General features: G+C 45.9%; 1 long non-coding RNA gene across 1 annotated transcript in view; it reads right to left on the bottom strand.

Annotated features, from left to right (window-relative positions):
- Positions 1-8,104, bottom strand: part of LOC148147212 (uncharacterized) — a 32,890-nt gene extending 24,786 nt beyond the window's left edge. The window contains exon 1 of the long non-coding RNA XR_015760082.1: positions 7,712-8,104. This is a non-coding gene — a long non-coding RNA (uncharacterized LOC148147212). The remainder of the gene's footprint in view (positions 1-7,711) is intronic.
- Between the last annotated feature and the right edge of the window lie 8,145 nt (positions 8,105-16,249).

Genomic DNA, 16,249 nt, shown 5'->3' with positions numbered 1-16,249 from the left:
CCTCCCAACCTAGACCAACACCTCCCCACACACAAATAGACAGTAAAGGAAACTGAGAGAGTCCTGTCAGGCTTGACCTGTCAGTCCAGTCACCCTGGCAACCATGCCCTGACCTGCTACCCAAACCACAGGTGCAAAGCAATTGCTCCCCAGTGCCCAGAGCACTAGTCCCTGGCAGCAAATAGGTTACAGTCACAAAGCAGCAGCCAAAAGGAGATGGTCCAGGCTCCAAATAGTTCCAGGACTCCAACATACAGCCACTCACTGTAAGTGTTCAGCTCCCTCTCCCCCCTCCAAGAAATTAGTGACCATGCCAGAATCCCCAAACTGAAGAAGTCATCCAGGCTCCAGAAACAAATCTTCCAGGCACCGGTGAATAGAATTGCAGACCCTCAGGCTTCTCAGGGCAGCAGCAGCAGTGACAGCAAGTCCCAAGTTTGGTTCCCTCCAAGCTGCAGTACCTAAGGCCCAGGCTGTAGGCCCCAATCCTCAGCATTTTCTCCCCTGCATAGGAGGTGCAATTACAGCAGTCTTCAACTCACTGAGGAAAAATACAGGCCACCAGGCTTACAAAGGCAGTAAAAGGATCAAAGAATCCCAGGTTCAAGTGCTTCCAGGCAGGCAGGCTGCAGTGCTAGAGACTTCATGTTCTAGGCCTCAACCTACTCAGCTGCTCTCAGTTGCAACAACTCAGCATCTATTTTCCAAGGACAGCAGCAGCAGAGTGCAGACTCCCTACACACTGCCCTCTATGGGAGAACAAACCTCTGCCGTCACTCTGTCCCCTGACATTAAGCCAGTTTTGTATCCAAGTGGCAAGATCACTCTGAATCCCTTGCGATCTAACTCGATTAATTAGTCTACTTTGTGGAACCTGTTCAAAGACTTTACTAAAGTCCAAGTATACAACATCTACTGCTCTGCCCTCATCCATCTTTTAGGTAACTTCTTCAAAAAGCTCAATTACATTTGCAAGACACGATTTTCCTCATACAAATGGATGCTAACTATCCTGAATCAAATTCTGCCTCCATAAATATCCAAAAATCTTAGCTTTTGAGCTCACCTTCAACAATTTAACAACAACAGATGTCAGTCTCACAGGTCACTAGTTCTCCTTACAACCCTTCTGAAATAAAGGCACAATATTAGACACTGTCCAGTCACCAGGCACCTCACTTGTAGTTATAGATGATGAAAACATTTTGCAAGGGGCCCTGTAATTCCCTCCCTTACTGTGTATATCTGAGTGGGATGCATTAGACCAGGTGCCAGAGATTAATCCATCTTTATATTCCCTAAAACCTCCAGAACATCATCTTCTGTGATGTGAACTGTTTTTAAAACATTAATATTTATTATTACATTAAAGGAAGAGGCTAATTAAAATATCAGGTGTCATTTTATGACAGTGAATTCAGAGCAATTTAGAACCCAGCAAAGGAGGACCAAGAAACTGCTCGGGAAATCAAAAGGAGAACGTGAATGCAAACAAGGAACAAACAAATGGACAAAAAGCTTCAATCGATATTAGAAAGGGAAGTGAAAGCAAAGTCCAATGTGGAGCAGTGAATGTGTGGACAGGATAAATTATTGTAGAGAACAGGGAAATTACTGGGAAAATAAACAACTACTTTGTGTCTGTTTTCATGGAGGAAGATCCAGAAAATCCCCCAGAAACACCAAGTGACCGTGGGTCTTGTGCAAATAAAGAAAATAAAACCCTTCGTATCAGGGAGGAGGTAGGATTTGGAAATAAAGCTGGATTGAGCATTGATAAGTCTGATAGATGAAATGTACTTCATATCAGAATTCCGGAGGAAGCAGCAATAGAAGCATTGATTGCATTGGACAGCATTGGGTTTTGCTCTGGTCATTTGCAAAGGCAGGAGTCCATTCTGGGTAAGTGGAAGGTGATTAATGTGGGAGACAGTATGCACTGCAGATGTTGGAAGTCAGAGTCAACAAATGTGAAGCTGGAACAGCAGAACAGGTCAGACAGCCTCCAAGGAACAGGAAAATCAATGCTTCAGACCAAAACCCTTGGATAACCGGAATGTTATGAACTTAATCTGACTACTTGTGAAGGGAAGAAGAGGGAGATTGGCGACCTACAGATCTGGTAACTTGTTATCCACAGTCAGGAATCTGTTAGATTCTATGATAAAGAATATGATCTTAGATATTTAGAATGTAACAGGAAAATTGGGGAGAAAGATTATGCATTAATGAAAGGGAAATCATTACTGAGAAATGTTTTTCAAAGTATTTGAAGTGTATTCCGGATGATTTTTGAAGACCTCACACAGTGAGTTGGCAAATAAAGTTAAAGGTGAGAGCATTGGCAAGAACATGTGCAAATGGAAAAGTAAAAGTTAGGTTTGCCTTCATTGAAAGGGATTTGGAATATTGAAGGAAGACATCCTGCACCAGTTGCAGAGAGTGTTGGCGAGACTGTATCTGGAGTGTTATGTTCTGGTCTCCTGATCTGAGGAAGAACGTGCTGAGTACAGATGAACTACAATGGAGATTCTCCAGATTAATTCCTCAGGAGGGAAAGTTGTCTGATGAGGAAACATGGCCTGTGCTATTGAGAGATTCAAAAGAATGAGGCATGATCCAGGCAGAGAAGCCCAACTAACACAGAGACATGGAGAAGTGCTGGCAGGCAAGATGAGGAAGAATCCCAAAATATTCCACATGCACATCAAACAGAACAGAGAACCAGGGAGCAATTAGGGCCCATTAAAACCAAACAAGGCAATCTGTGTGTGAAGCTGATGAACATTGGCAGATACTTACATGAGCGCTTCATATCTGTTTTACTTGGGAGAAAGAGGATGCAAGTACAGATTTCAAGAATGTGGACTATGAAGCTCTTCAGCAGATTGGTATAAAATGCAGGCAGGGGTTGATGGTTTTAGTTGGTATGCAATTGGTCAAATCCCCTAGTCTGAATGACTTGTGTCTCAGGACACTGTGGGAGAGCCAACAGAGGAAAAGGCCTGACCAAAAGTTTTAAGTCAACTTTTGTCACAGATGTGGTGCCAGAGGGATAGAGAACAGCTGGTGTGGTTCCACATCACAGGAAGGGTGCTGGAGATAGACCAGGCAACTTTCAACCAGCGAATATCAGATCAGTGTCAGAGAAACCATTGGAAAAAGCTGGGAAGGAGAAAATCGATCTTCATTTGGAGAGGCAAGGTTTGATCAGAGAGAGACAGCATGAATTTTATCAGAGGGTAGTCTTGCCTAACGGATTTGAGTGACTTATTTTTGAGAAAGCTGTTCATCTTGATTCTTAGCAAGATCATGAGAAAACTCCACATGGGAAATTGATAAACAAAGTAAAGTCTCATGGTGTCTTGGCAAGTTACATCCAAAATTATCATCGTGGCAGGAGACAGAGGGTGGTGGTAGAAGGCCGTCTGTGTGACTGGAGACCAGTGTCCAGTGGGTGTACCACAGCAATCAGTGCTGTGTCCCATATTATTTGTGGTACTCATGATGTAGATGTGAATGTGGAGGGGGTGTGGGGGGGGGGGGGGGGGGGGGTGGTGTTAGTTTGTGCGGACTGTGATGAATAAGTTTGCATTTGACACCAAAATTAGCTGGTGGTTGACAGTTAAGAGGAAGGTCTTATGTTACAGAAAGATATAGATGGAATGGTCAGATGGCAGATCATTGACAGATGGGCTATAATCCTGATAAATATGAGGGAATGTACTTTGGAAGAAGGAAGCAGACAGGGGCATACACAATGAATGGCAGCATGTGAGGAAGCTCAAAGGTTGCTTCTCCAGAGATCCCTGATTTGAAAGGTTATGAGGTTACTCAAGAAGGCATATGGGACCATAGACATAACCATTCTTCATTGAGCCATAGATTATACGAGATATTTGGGACTTTGGTTAGACCACAGAGGAATACTGTGTGCATTTCAGGATTGCACAGGAAGAGGAGATTTACTAGGATGTTCCCTGGGATGGAACGTATCAGCTATCAAGAGCAACTGGGTAAGCTTGGGTTGTTTGCTCTGAAGCAGAGAAGGCTCATGGGGATGTGATTCAGAAGGATAACATTACGAGAGGCATGGACAGGGAGGATAGACAGCACTTGTTCCTTTTAGTCCAAGGGTCAAGAACAAAGGAATACATTTTTAAAGTAAAGAATTTGAGGGTTAAAGAGGTTTTGAGGATTGTTTTTCACCCAGAGGATGTTGGGAACTGCAATGCACTTCCTGTTGTCACGGGTAAACTCACAATCGTTAAACAGGACTTGGAGGAGGACTGGAAGTGCCATAACATTCACAGCTATGGGCCTCGTGAAGGAAAGTGGGACTAATGCAGATTGAGCTGGATTTCAGATGGTACAGAGTCTGTGCTTCTGTGGCTGTGGAAGATCAATTAACCTTATGACAGGAATTGATGTATTTCTGAAGAGTATATGAACAAGGGTTATAAGAATGAACTGGAACATCTTCTAAAAGAATGTCAATGGGAAAGGTTAACGAAAACAAGTGCAGCTTCCTTTCCAGTCTGAAACCCGAGAATGCAGAACAGGGAAATGGCAGAATGAGGAAGCAACTACTTCAGTTCTGTCTTCACAGGAGAAAACAAAACAAAAAAAACTTACTAACAAGAGAAGGAAACCTCAGTCTGGTGAGAAAAACAATGAACAGAATGGAATTAGGAAATAAATGGTTTTGGAGAAATGATTGGGAGTGAAGTAATGGACAGAGACAAAGTTAACATAGATTTATGAAATGGGAATTATATTCGAGAAAATGATTGGTACTTAAATTATGGAGAAGTAATGGATGTGATGCATTCGGATTTTCAGAATGGCTTTTGATAAAGTTCCAATTCTAGTTTGTAAAATCATTCTATGGGATTGGGGCTAGTATATGGACATGATTTTAGAATTAGAGAACTGATAGGAAATAGTGAATCGGAATAAAATAATATTTTTGGAGGATTAGACTCATAGGCTGTCACAGGGTTGGGTGCTTGGCCCCAGCTGTTCACAATACTGATCAAACACGGGTTTGAGGGACTCACATGTAATATTTCCAAGCCTGATGATGGCTCTAAACAATGTAGGATTGTGAGTGGGTGAGGCAGATGTAAAATAACTCCAAGGTGATTGAGACAAGTGGAGTGGATGGGTAAATATGCGGGAGATCAAGAGCAATGTGGATAGATGTGACATTGTATACATTGGAAGTAAACATAGAAAGGCAGCCTGCTGTTTGATAAAGGATTGATTGAACGACCTAGATCTATAAAAGGACTTACATTCCCTTTTTTATTCATCTTCATCTGCCAATTGATTCCCCAAGGTCTCTATTTTATCGTCTTTCTGGTGCCCTTTCACATGTACTACAGCAATCTCTTGTGGCAGCAACAAATCCTCCAAGATCATGGCTACTAGTTTCTCGTGGACCAACTCCTTTCCTCTACTATTTATCATTCCCCTTTCCTTCCAGATCTTCCCAAAGGTATGTACTACCCCAAAGGCATACTTAGAGTCAGTGTAGGTTGTCCCGGCTATTCCCTTTAAATTCCTCAGAGCCCGGTGCAAGGCGTACAATTCGCACGTTTGTCCGATCCTCCCCTGACTTCCCTAATCCATTTGTTCACGCTCCATTTCATACATCCCTTCTCTTTCCCTTTTAAACTCGGGACAATCCCTTTTGAAGTGTCCCAGTTTCCCGCAATGGTAACATCCGGCCACCTGAGGCCGCTCAATTCCATAAGATCCTCCTCTCTCACTTCTGCCCCGTCTCGCTTCTCTCCCTCTCCAACTTTCCTTCGACATTCCTCCTTCGACCCCATAACCTCCCTCCCCCATTCCGGTGGACTTACAAACTTCCCATACGGCTGCCACCATCATTTTAGTCTTATGTTTCTCCCTTATTACATTCCTCTGAACGTACACCTTCTGTGCTTCCCGGAATAATTCTGCAACATCTTTTCCAGCCCAATCCTCCACTTTATGTAATTTCTTCTGAATGTCAGGCCATGACTTAGTCACAAAGTGCACCTTAAGCATGCCCTTGCCTATTTCCCCATCGGGGTCCAAACCTAAATAGTTTCGCATGGACTCCCGCAAATGGTCTAAAAACTCACGCGGGGATTCATCCTTTTTCTGTCCAACTTCGAATGCTTTCGCTAAATTCCACTGTTTGGGCACGCAGGTTTGGATACCCCTGATTATAAGGCTTCTGAGATCTGTCATATTGGCCCGCCCCCCCCCCCCCCCGCGTCGATATGATCCCACCGGGGGTCCTCTAAGGGGTACTTTTGCTCTCCACGCTGAGGGCCGTCCTGATGCTCCCTATCCCAAATGGCCATTGCACTATTCCGGATCATAACAATTTCATCGTAATTACATAGTATTCTCATCATGGCCTGCAGTTCAGCCCATGTGTATATATTGGGCCCCAGAAATTGGTCCAGTTGTATTCCCACACTGATGGGGTCGTCCAGTAGACGGGATAGTTCGTTACGGAGTTGCCAGATATCCCCAGAATTTAAAGGTTGTACTACGAACCCGGTCCGTTCGTTCCCAAATGGCACCTCTCGTAAGGGGTTCAGCTGTTCAATATTGTCACTTCTCCCAGCCCTCAATCCCTCTTCTCGGTCTCTCCGCATCTCGAGTCGGACTGATTTCCTAGTGCCTGGGGTGGGTTCTGTGCCCCCTCCTGTGCCCCCTCCCTGCCTCACTGGTCGTAGCCTGCTGGGAATCGGATTTATCCGTCGCAGGAGGGAGGTCCGCGCTGGACGCCTGGTCGTGCGCGGGTGGTATATACGGGGGCGGGGCGGACGGTGGCAAACCATCGGTGAGGATGTCCCAAGATTTCTGGGACTTCCTCGGGTCTGTTCGGGGAATCAGAGGATAGAGACGCATGGGACTCTCGCCGTCCCCCGCCAACCAGGCGGCGTATTTGCTCTCTTCTGGGTCAAACGGTTATTTTCTGTTAACATATACATTTAGGATTTGACACACCCAGTCTTCATCAGACCCATACTCAGGCCAAACTACCGAGGGGGTGCGGATAGGTTCTTTGGTCCATATAAAACAACAATATTTTATCATGGTCTCTTTCTGGGCGGCATGGTGGCACAGTGGTTAGCACTGCTGCCTCACAGCGCCAGAGACCTGGGTTTAATTCCTGCCTCAGGCGACTGACTGTGTGGAGTTTGCACATTCTCCCCGTGTCTGTGTGGGTTTCCTCTGGGTGGTCCGGTTTCCTCCCACAGTCCAAAGATGTGCAGGTCAGGTGAATTGGCCATGATAAATTGCCCGTAGTGTTAGGTAAGGGGTAATACGTATGGGTGGGTTGCGCTTCGGGCCTGTTTCCACACTGTAATGTAATGTAATGTAATCTAATCTAATCTTCTTTAAGTCCTTCGTTCTACTACTGTCCGTCCATAGACTTAACTTCCGACCTAGTGGACTATCGGGGGGTATTTCTTTCCCATTTGCAGTCTTCCCTGACTTCTCCTGAGTAAATCTAGAAGTCTAATTTCCCATGGTGTATCTTCGGTCCTGGTCTTAAACGCCTAAAATGTTTTCACAGATGACCGTCAAAACCATAATTTCCCGTGGTTTATCTTCGGTCCTGGTCTTAAACGCCCAAAGTGTTTTCACAGATGACCGTCAAAACCACGCGGCCAACAAGGACGAACAAAAGAAACTCTCTTACCTTGATCCGTGCACGGAGTTGTCTGGCCTTTTTAAATGTGTGTACCCCCGTGTATAGTCACTAACCGGTCGTCCCAGCACTCGTCCGTGTGTTCCTTTTTCCAGGATTCAAAATTATTTTTAAATGAGCCGGGTCACATCCTCTCTTGGCCGACGGACCAAGCTGATCAGTGAGAAGTATAAATATATACTAGACGCGTCTTTGTTGTGATCAGGCTTGATCCGTGAGCCGAAGAGACTTCCCCCCGGCAATAATTATTTCATCCCAGAAGAGCCACCAATTGTGCGAGATAAGCGGCTCTCTGGCCCCATCTCCGGCACTTTTATTTCCCTTCCCAGGAACAAAGACACGGAGGAGTCTGTCCAAAACTTTTCATTCAACTTTGCAAAGTCGGGTGCAGTGCCTCGTGGTACACACATGAATAATAATCTCCACACATTACATACACGTATATGTGGGCTGGGTCTCCTACTGCTGTCTTGACCAATGAGTGCTAGGGTTCCCCACCGTTTTCCTTATTTGGGTTCTGGTGCCTGCGATTATTTTGTTACTCACTTGGCCAATCAGTGTTCGAGTTCCCCGTTCTTTCCTTATATGGATGATGTTGTACAACTGTGGTTAAGGGCGGTTTCTCAGCTATCGAGGAAAGCTGTTCCAATTGTTTCATTCATAAAAACATGGGGGAGGTCCGGCACCAGTTTCAAGTATCTGCTTGTGTTTACTATAGGGTAGAAAAGACTAAAATGCAGCTAACGGTTTAAAATTAAACTACCCCCTACATTTCGGGCAAAAGTCTTTCATCAGGAATACAGGCAGAGAGACTGAAGGGTGGAGAGATAAGTGAGAGGAGAATGGGAGTGTGGAGAACGTAGCATAGAGTACAATGGGTGAGTAGGGGAGGGGATGAAGGTGATAGGTCAGGGGGAGGGTGGAGTGGATAGGTGGAAAATAAGATAGGCAGGTAGGACAAGTAATGGGGACAGTGCTGAGCTGAGGTGGGGGAAGGGGAAATGTGGAATTGTTCAAGTCCACATTGATGCCCTGTGGTTGAAGTGTTCCGAGGCGAAAGATGAGGCGCTCTTCCTCCTGGCGTCTGGTGGTGAGGGAGCGGCGGTTAAGGAGGCCCAGGACCTCCATGTCCTCGGCAGAGTGGGAGGGGGAGTTGAAATGTTGGGTCACAGGGCGGTGTGGTAGATCGGTGAGGGTGTCCCGGAGATGTTCCCTAAGGTGCTCTGCTAGGAGGCGTCCAGTCTCCCCAATGTAGAGGAGACCGCATGTCCAAGGCTCCTTTAGGCCTTTGGATAGAGTTGAGAGTGGAGGTGTGGGCGCAAGTATTGCAATTCCTGCAGTGGCAAGGAACGGTGCCAGTTTGGGAGGGTGGGTTGTAGCGGGGCGTGGATGTCAACAGGTAGTCACGGAGAGAACGGTCTTTGCGTAAGGCCGAAATGGGTGGGGAGGGAAATATATCCCTGGTGGTGGGGTCCGTTAGGAGGTGGCAGAAATGTCGGCAGATGATTTGTTTTATACGAAGGTTGGTAGGGTGGAAGGTGAGCACCAGGGGCGTTCTGTCTTTGTTACGGTTGGAGGGGTGGGGTCTGAGGGCGGAGGTGCAGGATGTGGACGAGATGCGATGAAGGGCATCTTTAACGACATGGGATGGGAAATTGTGGTCTATAAAGAAGGAGGTCATCTGGTGTGTTCTGTGGTGGAACTGGTCCTCCTGGGAGCAGATACGGCGGAGGCAGAGGAATTGGGAATATGGGATGGAATTTTTGCAAGAGGTAGGGTGGGAAGAGGTGTAATCCAGGTAGCTGTGGGAGTCGGTGGGTTTGTAAAAAATGTCAGTGTCAAGTCGGTCGTCATTAATGGAGATAGAGAAGTCCAGGAAGGGGAGGGAGGTGTCAGAGATGGTCCAGGTAAATTTAAGGTCAGGGTGGAATGTGTTGGTGAAGTTGATGAATTGCTCAACCTCCTCGCGGGAGCACGAGGTGGCACCAATGCAGTAATCAATGTAACGGAGGAAGAGATGGGGAGTGGTGCCGGTGTAATTACGGAAGATCATCTGCTCTACGTAGCCAACAAAGAGACAGGCATAGCTGGGACCCATACGTGTGCCCATGGCTACCTCTTTGGTCTGGAGGAAGTGGGAGGATTCAAAGGAGAAATTATTAAGGGTGAGGACCAGTTCGGCCAAATGAAGAGTGTCGGTGGAAGGGTACTGTTGGGTACGTCTGGAGAGGAAAAAACGGAGGGCTTGGAGGCCCTAGTCATGGCGGATGGAGGTGTAGAGGGATTGGATATCCATGGTGAAGATGAGGCGTTGGGGACCGGGGAAACGGAAGTCTTGGAGGAGGTGGAGGGCGTGGTGTTGTCTCGAACGTATGTGGGGAGTTCCTGGACTAGGGGGGATCGGACAGTGTCGTGGTAGGTAGATATGAGTTCAGTGGGGCAGGAGCATGCTGAGACAATGGGTCGGCCTGGGTGTTCAGGCTTGTGGATCTTGGGAAGGAGGTAGGACCAGGCAGTGCGGGGTTCACGGACAATTAGGTTGGAAGCTGTGGGTGGGAGATCTCCTGAGGTGATGAGGTTCTGTATGGTCTGGGAGATGATGGTTTGGTGAAGGGGCGGGGTTGGGTCATGGTCGAGGGGACAGTAGGAAGAGGTGTCCTCGAGTTGGTGTTTAGCTTCAGCGGTGTAGAGGTCAGTGCGCCAGTATATATATATATATATATATATATATATATATATAAAACCTGGAAATTTTGAGTCTCCTCAGTTAAGGGCATTAACTCTGTGCTGTCTGTTTAAATATATATAACCAGGAGATTTAGAGTCTCCTCATTTAAGGGCACTGATCCTGGGTTAGCTGGTTAAATAAATAGATATATCCAGGAGATTTAGTATCTCCTCAGTTAAGGGCACTGACTCTGTGCCTGCTGTTTTAATATATATAAAACCAGGATATTTAGGGTTTCCCCAGTTTTGGGCACTGACTCGCAACTCTACATTTTAATAAATATATATAACGAGGAATTTTAGAGTCTCCTCAGTTTGGGGCACTCATTCTGTTGGCTGGTTAAATATATATGACCTGGAGATTCAGAGCCTCGTCATTGAATGGGACTGAGTGTCTGCTGGCTGGTGGAATAAATAAATATATAACCAGCTGATTTAGATTCTCCTCTGTTTAGGGCATGGACTCTGTGCTGGGTGGTTAAATAAACATATACCCAGACGATTTAGGGTCTCCTCATGTTTAGGTGACTGACTCTGTGCTGGCTGGTTAAATGAATATATGTAACCAGGAGATGTAGAGTCTGCTCATTATAGGGCACTACCTCTGTGTTGGCTGGTTAAGTACATGTTTACAACCAGGGGATTCAGTGTCTCCTCAGTTTAGTGCACTGACTCTATGCTGATCGTTTAAATATATATATATAACCAGGATATTTAGAGTCTCCTCAATCGAGGTACTGACTGTGCTGGCTGGTTAAATATATATCAAAGATTTAGAGTCTGCTCATTATAGGGCACTGAGACTGTGCTGGCTAGTTAAATAAATATATAAACAGGAGATTTAGAGTCTCCTCAGGTTAGGCCATTGACATTCTGCTGGCTGATTAAATAAATATATATAACCATTAGATTCAGATTCTCTCCGTTTAGGGCACTGACTCGGTGTTGTCTGGGTAAATATATAGAGCCAGGAGAATTATACTCACCTCAGTTTGTGGTACTGACTTTCTGCTGGCTGGTTAAATAAATATATATAACCAGAAGATTTAGGGTCTCCTCAGTTTAGCGCACTGTCTCTGTGCTTGCTGGTTAAATAAATAAATATAAGCAGCACATTTAAACTCTGCTCATTATAGGGCATTGAACCTGTGCTGGCTGGTTAAATACTGAAATATAACCAGGATATTTAGAGTCTCCTAAGTTTGGGGCACTGACTCTGTGCTCGCAGGTAATTATATATAACCAGGAGATTTAGAGTCTCCTCATTTTAAGGTCCCGACTCTGTGCGAGATGGTTAATTAAATATAACCTGGAGATTTAGAGACTCCTCATTTTAAGGCACTGACTGTGTGGTGGCTGGTTAAAACTTTTAGTGTCTCCTCCGTTTGGGGAACTGACTCTGGGCTGGCTGGTTAAATGAATAGATATAACCAGGAGATATAGAACCTGTTCAGTTTAGGGCACTGACTCTGTGCCTTCTGGTTAAATATATAAAACTAGCATATTTAGCGTCTCCTCCGTTTAGGGCACACACTCAGTGCTGGCTGTATATATATATATAAAAAACCAGGAGACTAAGAGTCTCCTTTAGTTTATGGCACTGACTGTGGGCTGGTGGCTTAAATAAATATACATAACTAGGAGATTTACAGTCTCCTCAGTTTAGGGTTCAGACTGTGTGCTGAATGGATTAATACATATATACAGCCGGGAGATTTCGAGTCTCCTCAGTTTAGGGCACTGCCTCTTTGCTGTCTGTTTAAATACATGTATCCTGGATATATAGAGTCTCCTCAATTTGGAGCACTGACTCTGGGCTGGCTGAGTCAGTATACATGACCAGGAGATGTAGAGAATCCCCACTTTAGGTCACTGACTCTGTGCTGGCTGGTTAAATGTATATAGCCAGGAGGGTTAGAGTCTCCTCAGTTTGCGATACTGACTCTGGGCTGGCTGGTTAAACAAATAGCTATAACCAGGAGATTTAGTGTCTGTTCAGTTTAGGGCAATGACCCTGTGCCTGCTGTTTAAATATATATAGAACATAGAACATAGAACAATACAGCACAGAACAGGCCCTTCGGCCCACGATGTTGTGCCGAACTTCTAACCTAGATTAAGTACCCATGCATGTACCTATCCAAATGCCGCTTAAAGGTCGCCAATGATTCTGACTCTACCACTCCCAGGGGCAGCAAATTCCATGCCCCCACCACTCTCTGGGTAAAGAACCCACCCCTGACATCTCCCCTATACCTTCCACCCTTCACCTCAAATTTATGTCCCCTTGTAACACTGTTGTACCCGGGGAAAAGTTTCTGACTGTCTACTCTATCTATTCCTCTGATCATCTTATAAACCTCTATCAAGTCACCCCTCATCCTTTGCCGTTCCAACGAGAAAAGGCCGAGAACTCTCAACCTATCCTCGTACGACTTCCTCTCCATTCCAGGCAACATCCTGGTAAATCTTCTCTGCACCCTCTCCAAAGCTTCCACATCTTTCCTAAAGTGAGGCGACCAGAACTGCACACAGTACTCCAACTGTGGCCTAACCAAAGTCCTGTACAGCTGCAACATCACTTCACGACTCTTGAATTCAATCCCTCTGCTAATGAACGATAATACTCCATAGGCCTTCTTACAAACTCTATCCACCTGAGTGGCAACCTTCAAAGATCTATGTACATAGACCCCAAGATCCCTCTGTTCCTCCACCTGACTAAGAACACTACCATTAACCCTGTATTCCGCATTCTTATTTGTTCTTCCAAAATGGACAACCTCACACTTGGCAGGGTTGAACTCCATCTGCCACTCCTCAGCCCAGCTCTGCATCATATCTAAGTCCCTCTGCAGCCGACAACAGCCGTCCTCACTGTCCACAACTCCACCTATCTTCGTATCATCTGCAAATTTACTGACCCACCCTTCGACTCCCTCATCTAAGTCATTAATGAAAATTACAAACAGCAGAGGACCCAGAACTGATCCCTGCGGAACTCCACTTGTAACTGGGTTCTAGGCTGAATATTTACCATCTACCACCACTCTCTGCCTTCGACCGGTTAGCCAGTTTTCTATCCAATTGGCCAAATTTCCCTCTATCCCATGCCTCCTGACTTTCTGCGTAAGCCTACCATGGGGAACCTTATCAAATGCCTTACTAAAATCCATGTACACTACATCCACTGCTCTACCCTCATCCACATGCTTGGTCACCTCCTCAAAGAATTCAATCAGACTTGTAAGGCAAGACCTACCCTTCACAAATCCGTGCTGGCTGTCCCTAATCAAACAGTGCCTTTCCAGATATTCATAAATCCTATCCCTCAGTACCCTTTCCATTACTTTACCTACCACAGAAGTAAAACTAACTGGCCTGTAATTCCCGGGGTTATCCCTATTCCCTTTTTTGAACAGGGCACAACATTCGCCACTCTCCAGTCCCCTGGTTCCACTCCCGTTGACAGTGAAGACGAAAAGATCATTGCCAACGGTACTGCAATTTCCTCTCTTGCTTCACACATAATCCTAGGATATATCCCATCAGACCCGGGGGACTTGTCTATCCTCAAGTTGTTCAAAATGTCCAACACATCTTCCTTCCTAACATGTATCTCCTCTAGCTTACCAGTCCGTTTCACACTCTCCTCTTCAACAATACGGTTCCTCTCATTCCTAAATACTGAAGAAAAGTACTCATTCAAGACCTCTCCTATCTCTTCCGACTCAATACACAGTCTCCCACTATTGTCCTTGATTGGCCCTACCCTCGTTCTCGTTATTCTCATGTTTCTCACATACGCATAAAATGCCTTGGGGTTATCCTTGATCTTATCCGCCAAAGATTTTTCATGCCCTCTCTTGGCTCTCCTAATCCCTTTCTTCAGGTCACTTCTGGCTGTCCTGTAAACCTCCACTGCTCTGTCTGAACCCTGTTTCCTCAACCTTATGTAAGCCTCCTTCTTCCTCTTTACAAGGCATTCAACATCCCTCGTCAACCAAGGTTCACTCACAGGACCATTTCGTTCCTGCCTGACCGGTACATACATATCAAGGACACGTCGTATCTGTTCCTTGAAAAAGTTCCACATTACCACGACATCCTTCCCCGACAGCCTATGCTCCCAACTTATGCTCCTCAGATCCTGTCTTACAGCATCGTAATTACCCTTCCCCCAATTGTAAAACCTACCCTGTTGCACGCACCAATCTCTCTCCATAACCAAGGTGAAACTCACCGAATTGTGGTCACCTTCACCAAAATGTTCACCCACTAACAAGCCCATCAGTTGTCCCGGTTCATTACCGAGTACCAAATCCAAAATGGCCTCCCCTCTGGTCGGACAAGTGCCTCAGCCTTTCCTCATACGATCTTCCTACCATACCAGGCAACATCCTGGTAAACCTCCTCTGCACCCGTTCCAGTGCCTCCACATCCTTCCTATAGTATGGGGACCAAAACTGCACACAATACTCCAGATGCGGCCGCACCAGAGTCTTATACAACTGCAACATTACCTCAGGACTCCGGAACTCAATTCCTCTACCAATAAAAGCCAGTACGCCATATGCCTTCTTCACCGCACTATTTACCTGGGTGGCAACTTTCAAAGATTTGTGTACATGGACACCAAGATCTTTCTGCTCATCCACACTACCAAGTATCCGACCATTAGCCCAGTACCCCATATTTTTATTACTCTTAACAAAGTGAATCACCACACACTTAGCTACATTGAACTCCATTTGCCACCTTTCTGCCCAGTTCTGCAGCTTCACCTTTGGTGAAGGTGACCACAATTCTGTGACTTTCCCCTTGGTTATGGAGAGAGATTGGTGCGTGCAACAGGGTAGGTTTTACAATTGGGGGAAGGGTAATTGCGATGCTGTAAGACAGGATCTGAGGAGCATAAGTTGGGAGCATAGGCTGTCGTGGGCGGCACGGTGGCACAGTGGTTAGCACTGCTGCCTCACAGCGCCAGAGACCCGGGTTCAATTCCCGACTCAGGCGACTGACTGTGTGGGGTTTGCACGTTCTCCCCGTGTCTGCGTGGGTTTCCTCCGGGTGCTCCGGTTTCCTCCCACAGTCCAAAGATGTGCAGGGTCAGGTGAATTGGCCATGCTAAATTGCCTGTAGTGTTAGGTAAGGGGTAAATGTAGGGGTATGGGTGGGTTTCGCTTCGGCGGGTCGGTGTGGACTTGTTGGCCCGAAGGGCCTGTTTCCACACTGTAATGTAATCTAAAAAAAAAATCTAATCTAATATCCCGCTGTAACCTGCCACATCCTTCCTCACTGTCTACCACTCCTCCGACTTTCGTATCATCCGCAAACTTGCTCACCCAACCTTCTAACCCCTCCTCCAGGTCATTTATAAAAATGACAAACAGCAATGGTCCCAAAACAGGTCCTTGCGGAACACCGCTAGTGACAGCACTCCAAGATGAACCTTTGCCATCAACTACTACTCTCTGTCTTCTTCCAGCCAGCCAACTCCTAATCCAAACCTCCAACTCACCCTCAATGCCATACCTCCGTATTTTTTCCAGTAGCCTACCATGGGGAACCTTATCAAACGCCTTACTAAAATCCATATACACCACATCTACTGCTTTCTCCTCGTCCACCTCCTTAGTCACCTTCTCAAAGAATTCAATAAGGTTTGTGAGGCACGACCTGCCCTTCACAAAACCATGCTGACTATCCCGGATCACATTATTCCTATCCAGATGTTCATAAATCCTATCCATTAAAACTCTCTCTAAGATTTTACCCACAACAGAAGTGAGACTCACAGGC

Source organism: Chiloscyllium plagiosum, unplaced genomic scaffold (assembly GCF_037043375.1).
Source record: "Chiloscyllium plagiosum isolate Xiang-an unplaced genomic scaffold, Cpla_swu_hap1 HiC_scaffold_18, whole genome shotgun sequence".
Lineage (NCBI taxonomy): Eukaryota > Metazoa > Chordata > Chondrichthyes > Orectolobiformes > Hemiscylliidae > Chiloscyllium > Chiloscyllium plagiosum.
Note: the sequence above shows the minus strand (reverse complement) of the source record. Positions and strands in the feature narration are given on the sequence as shown.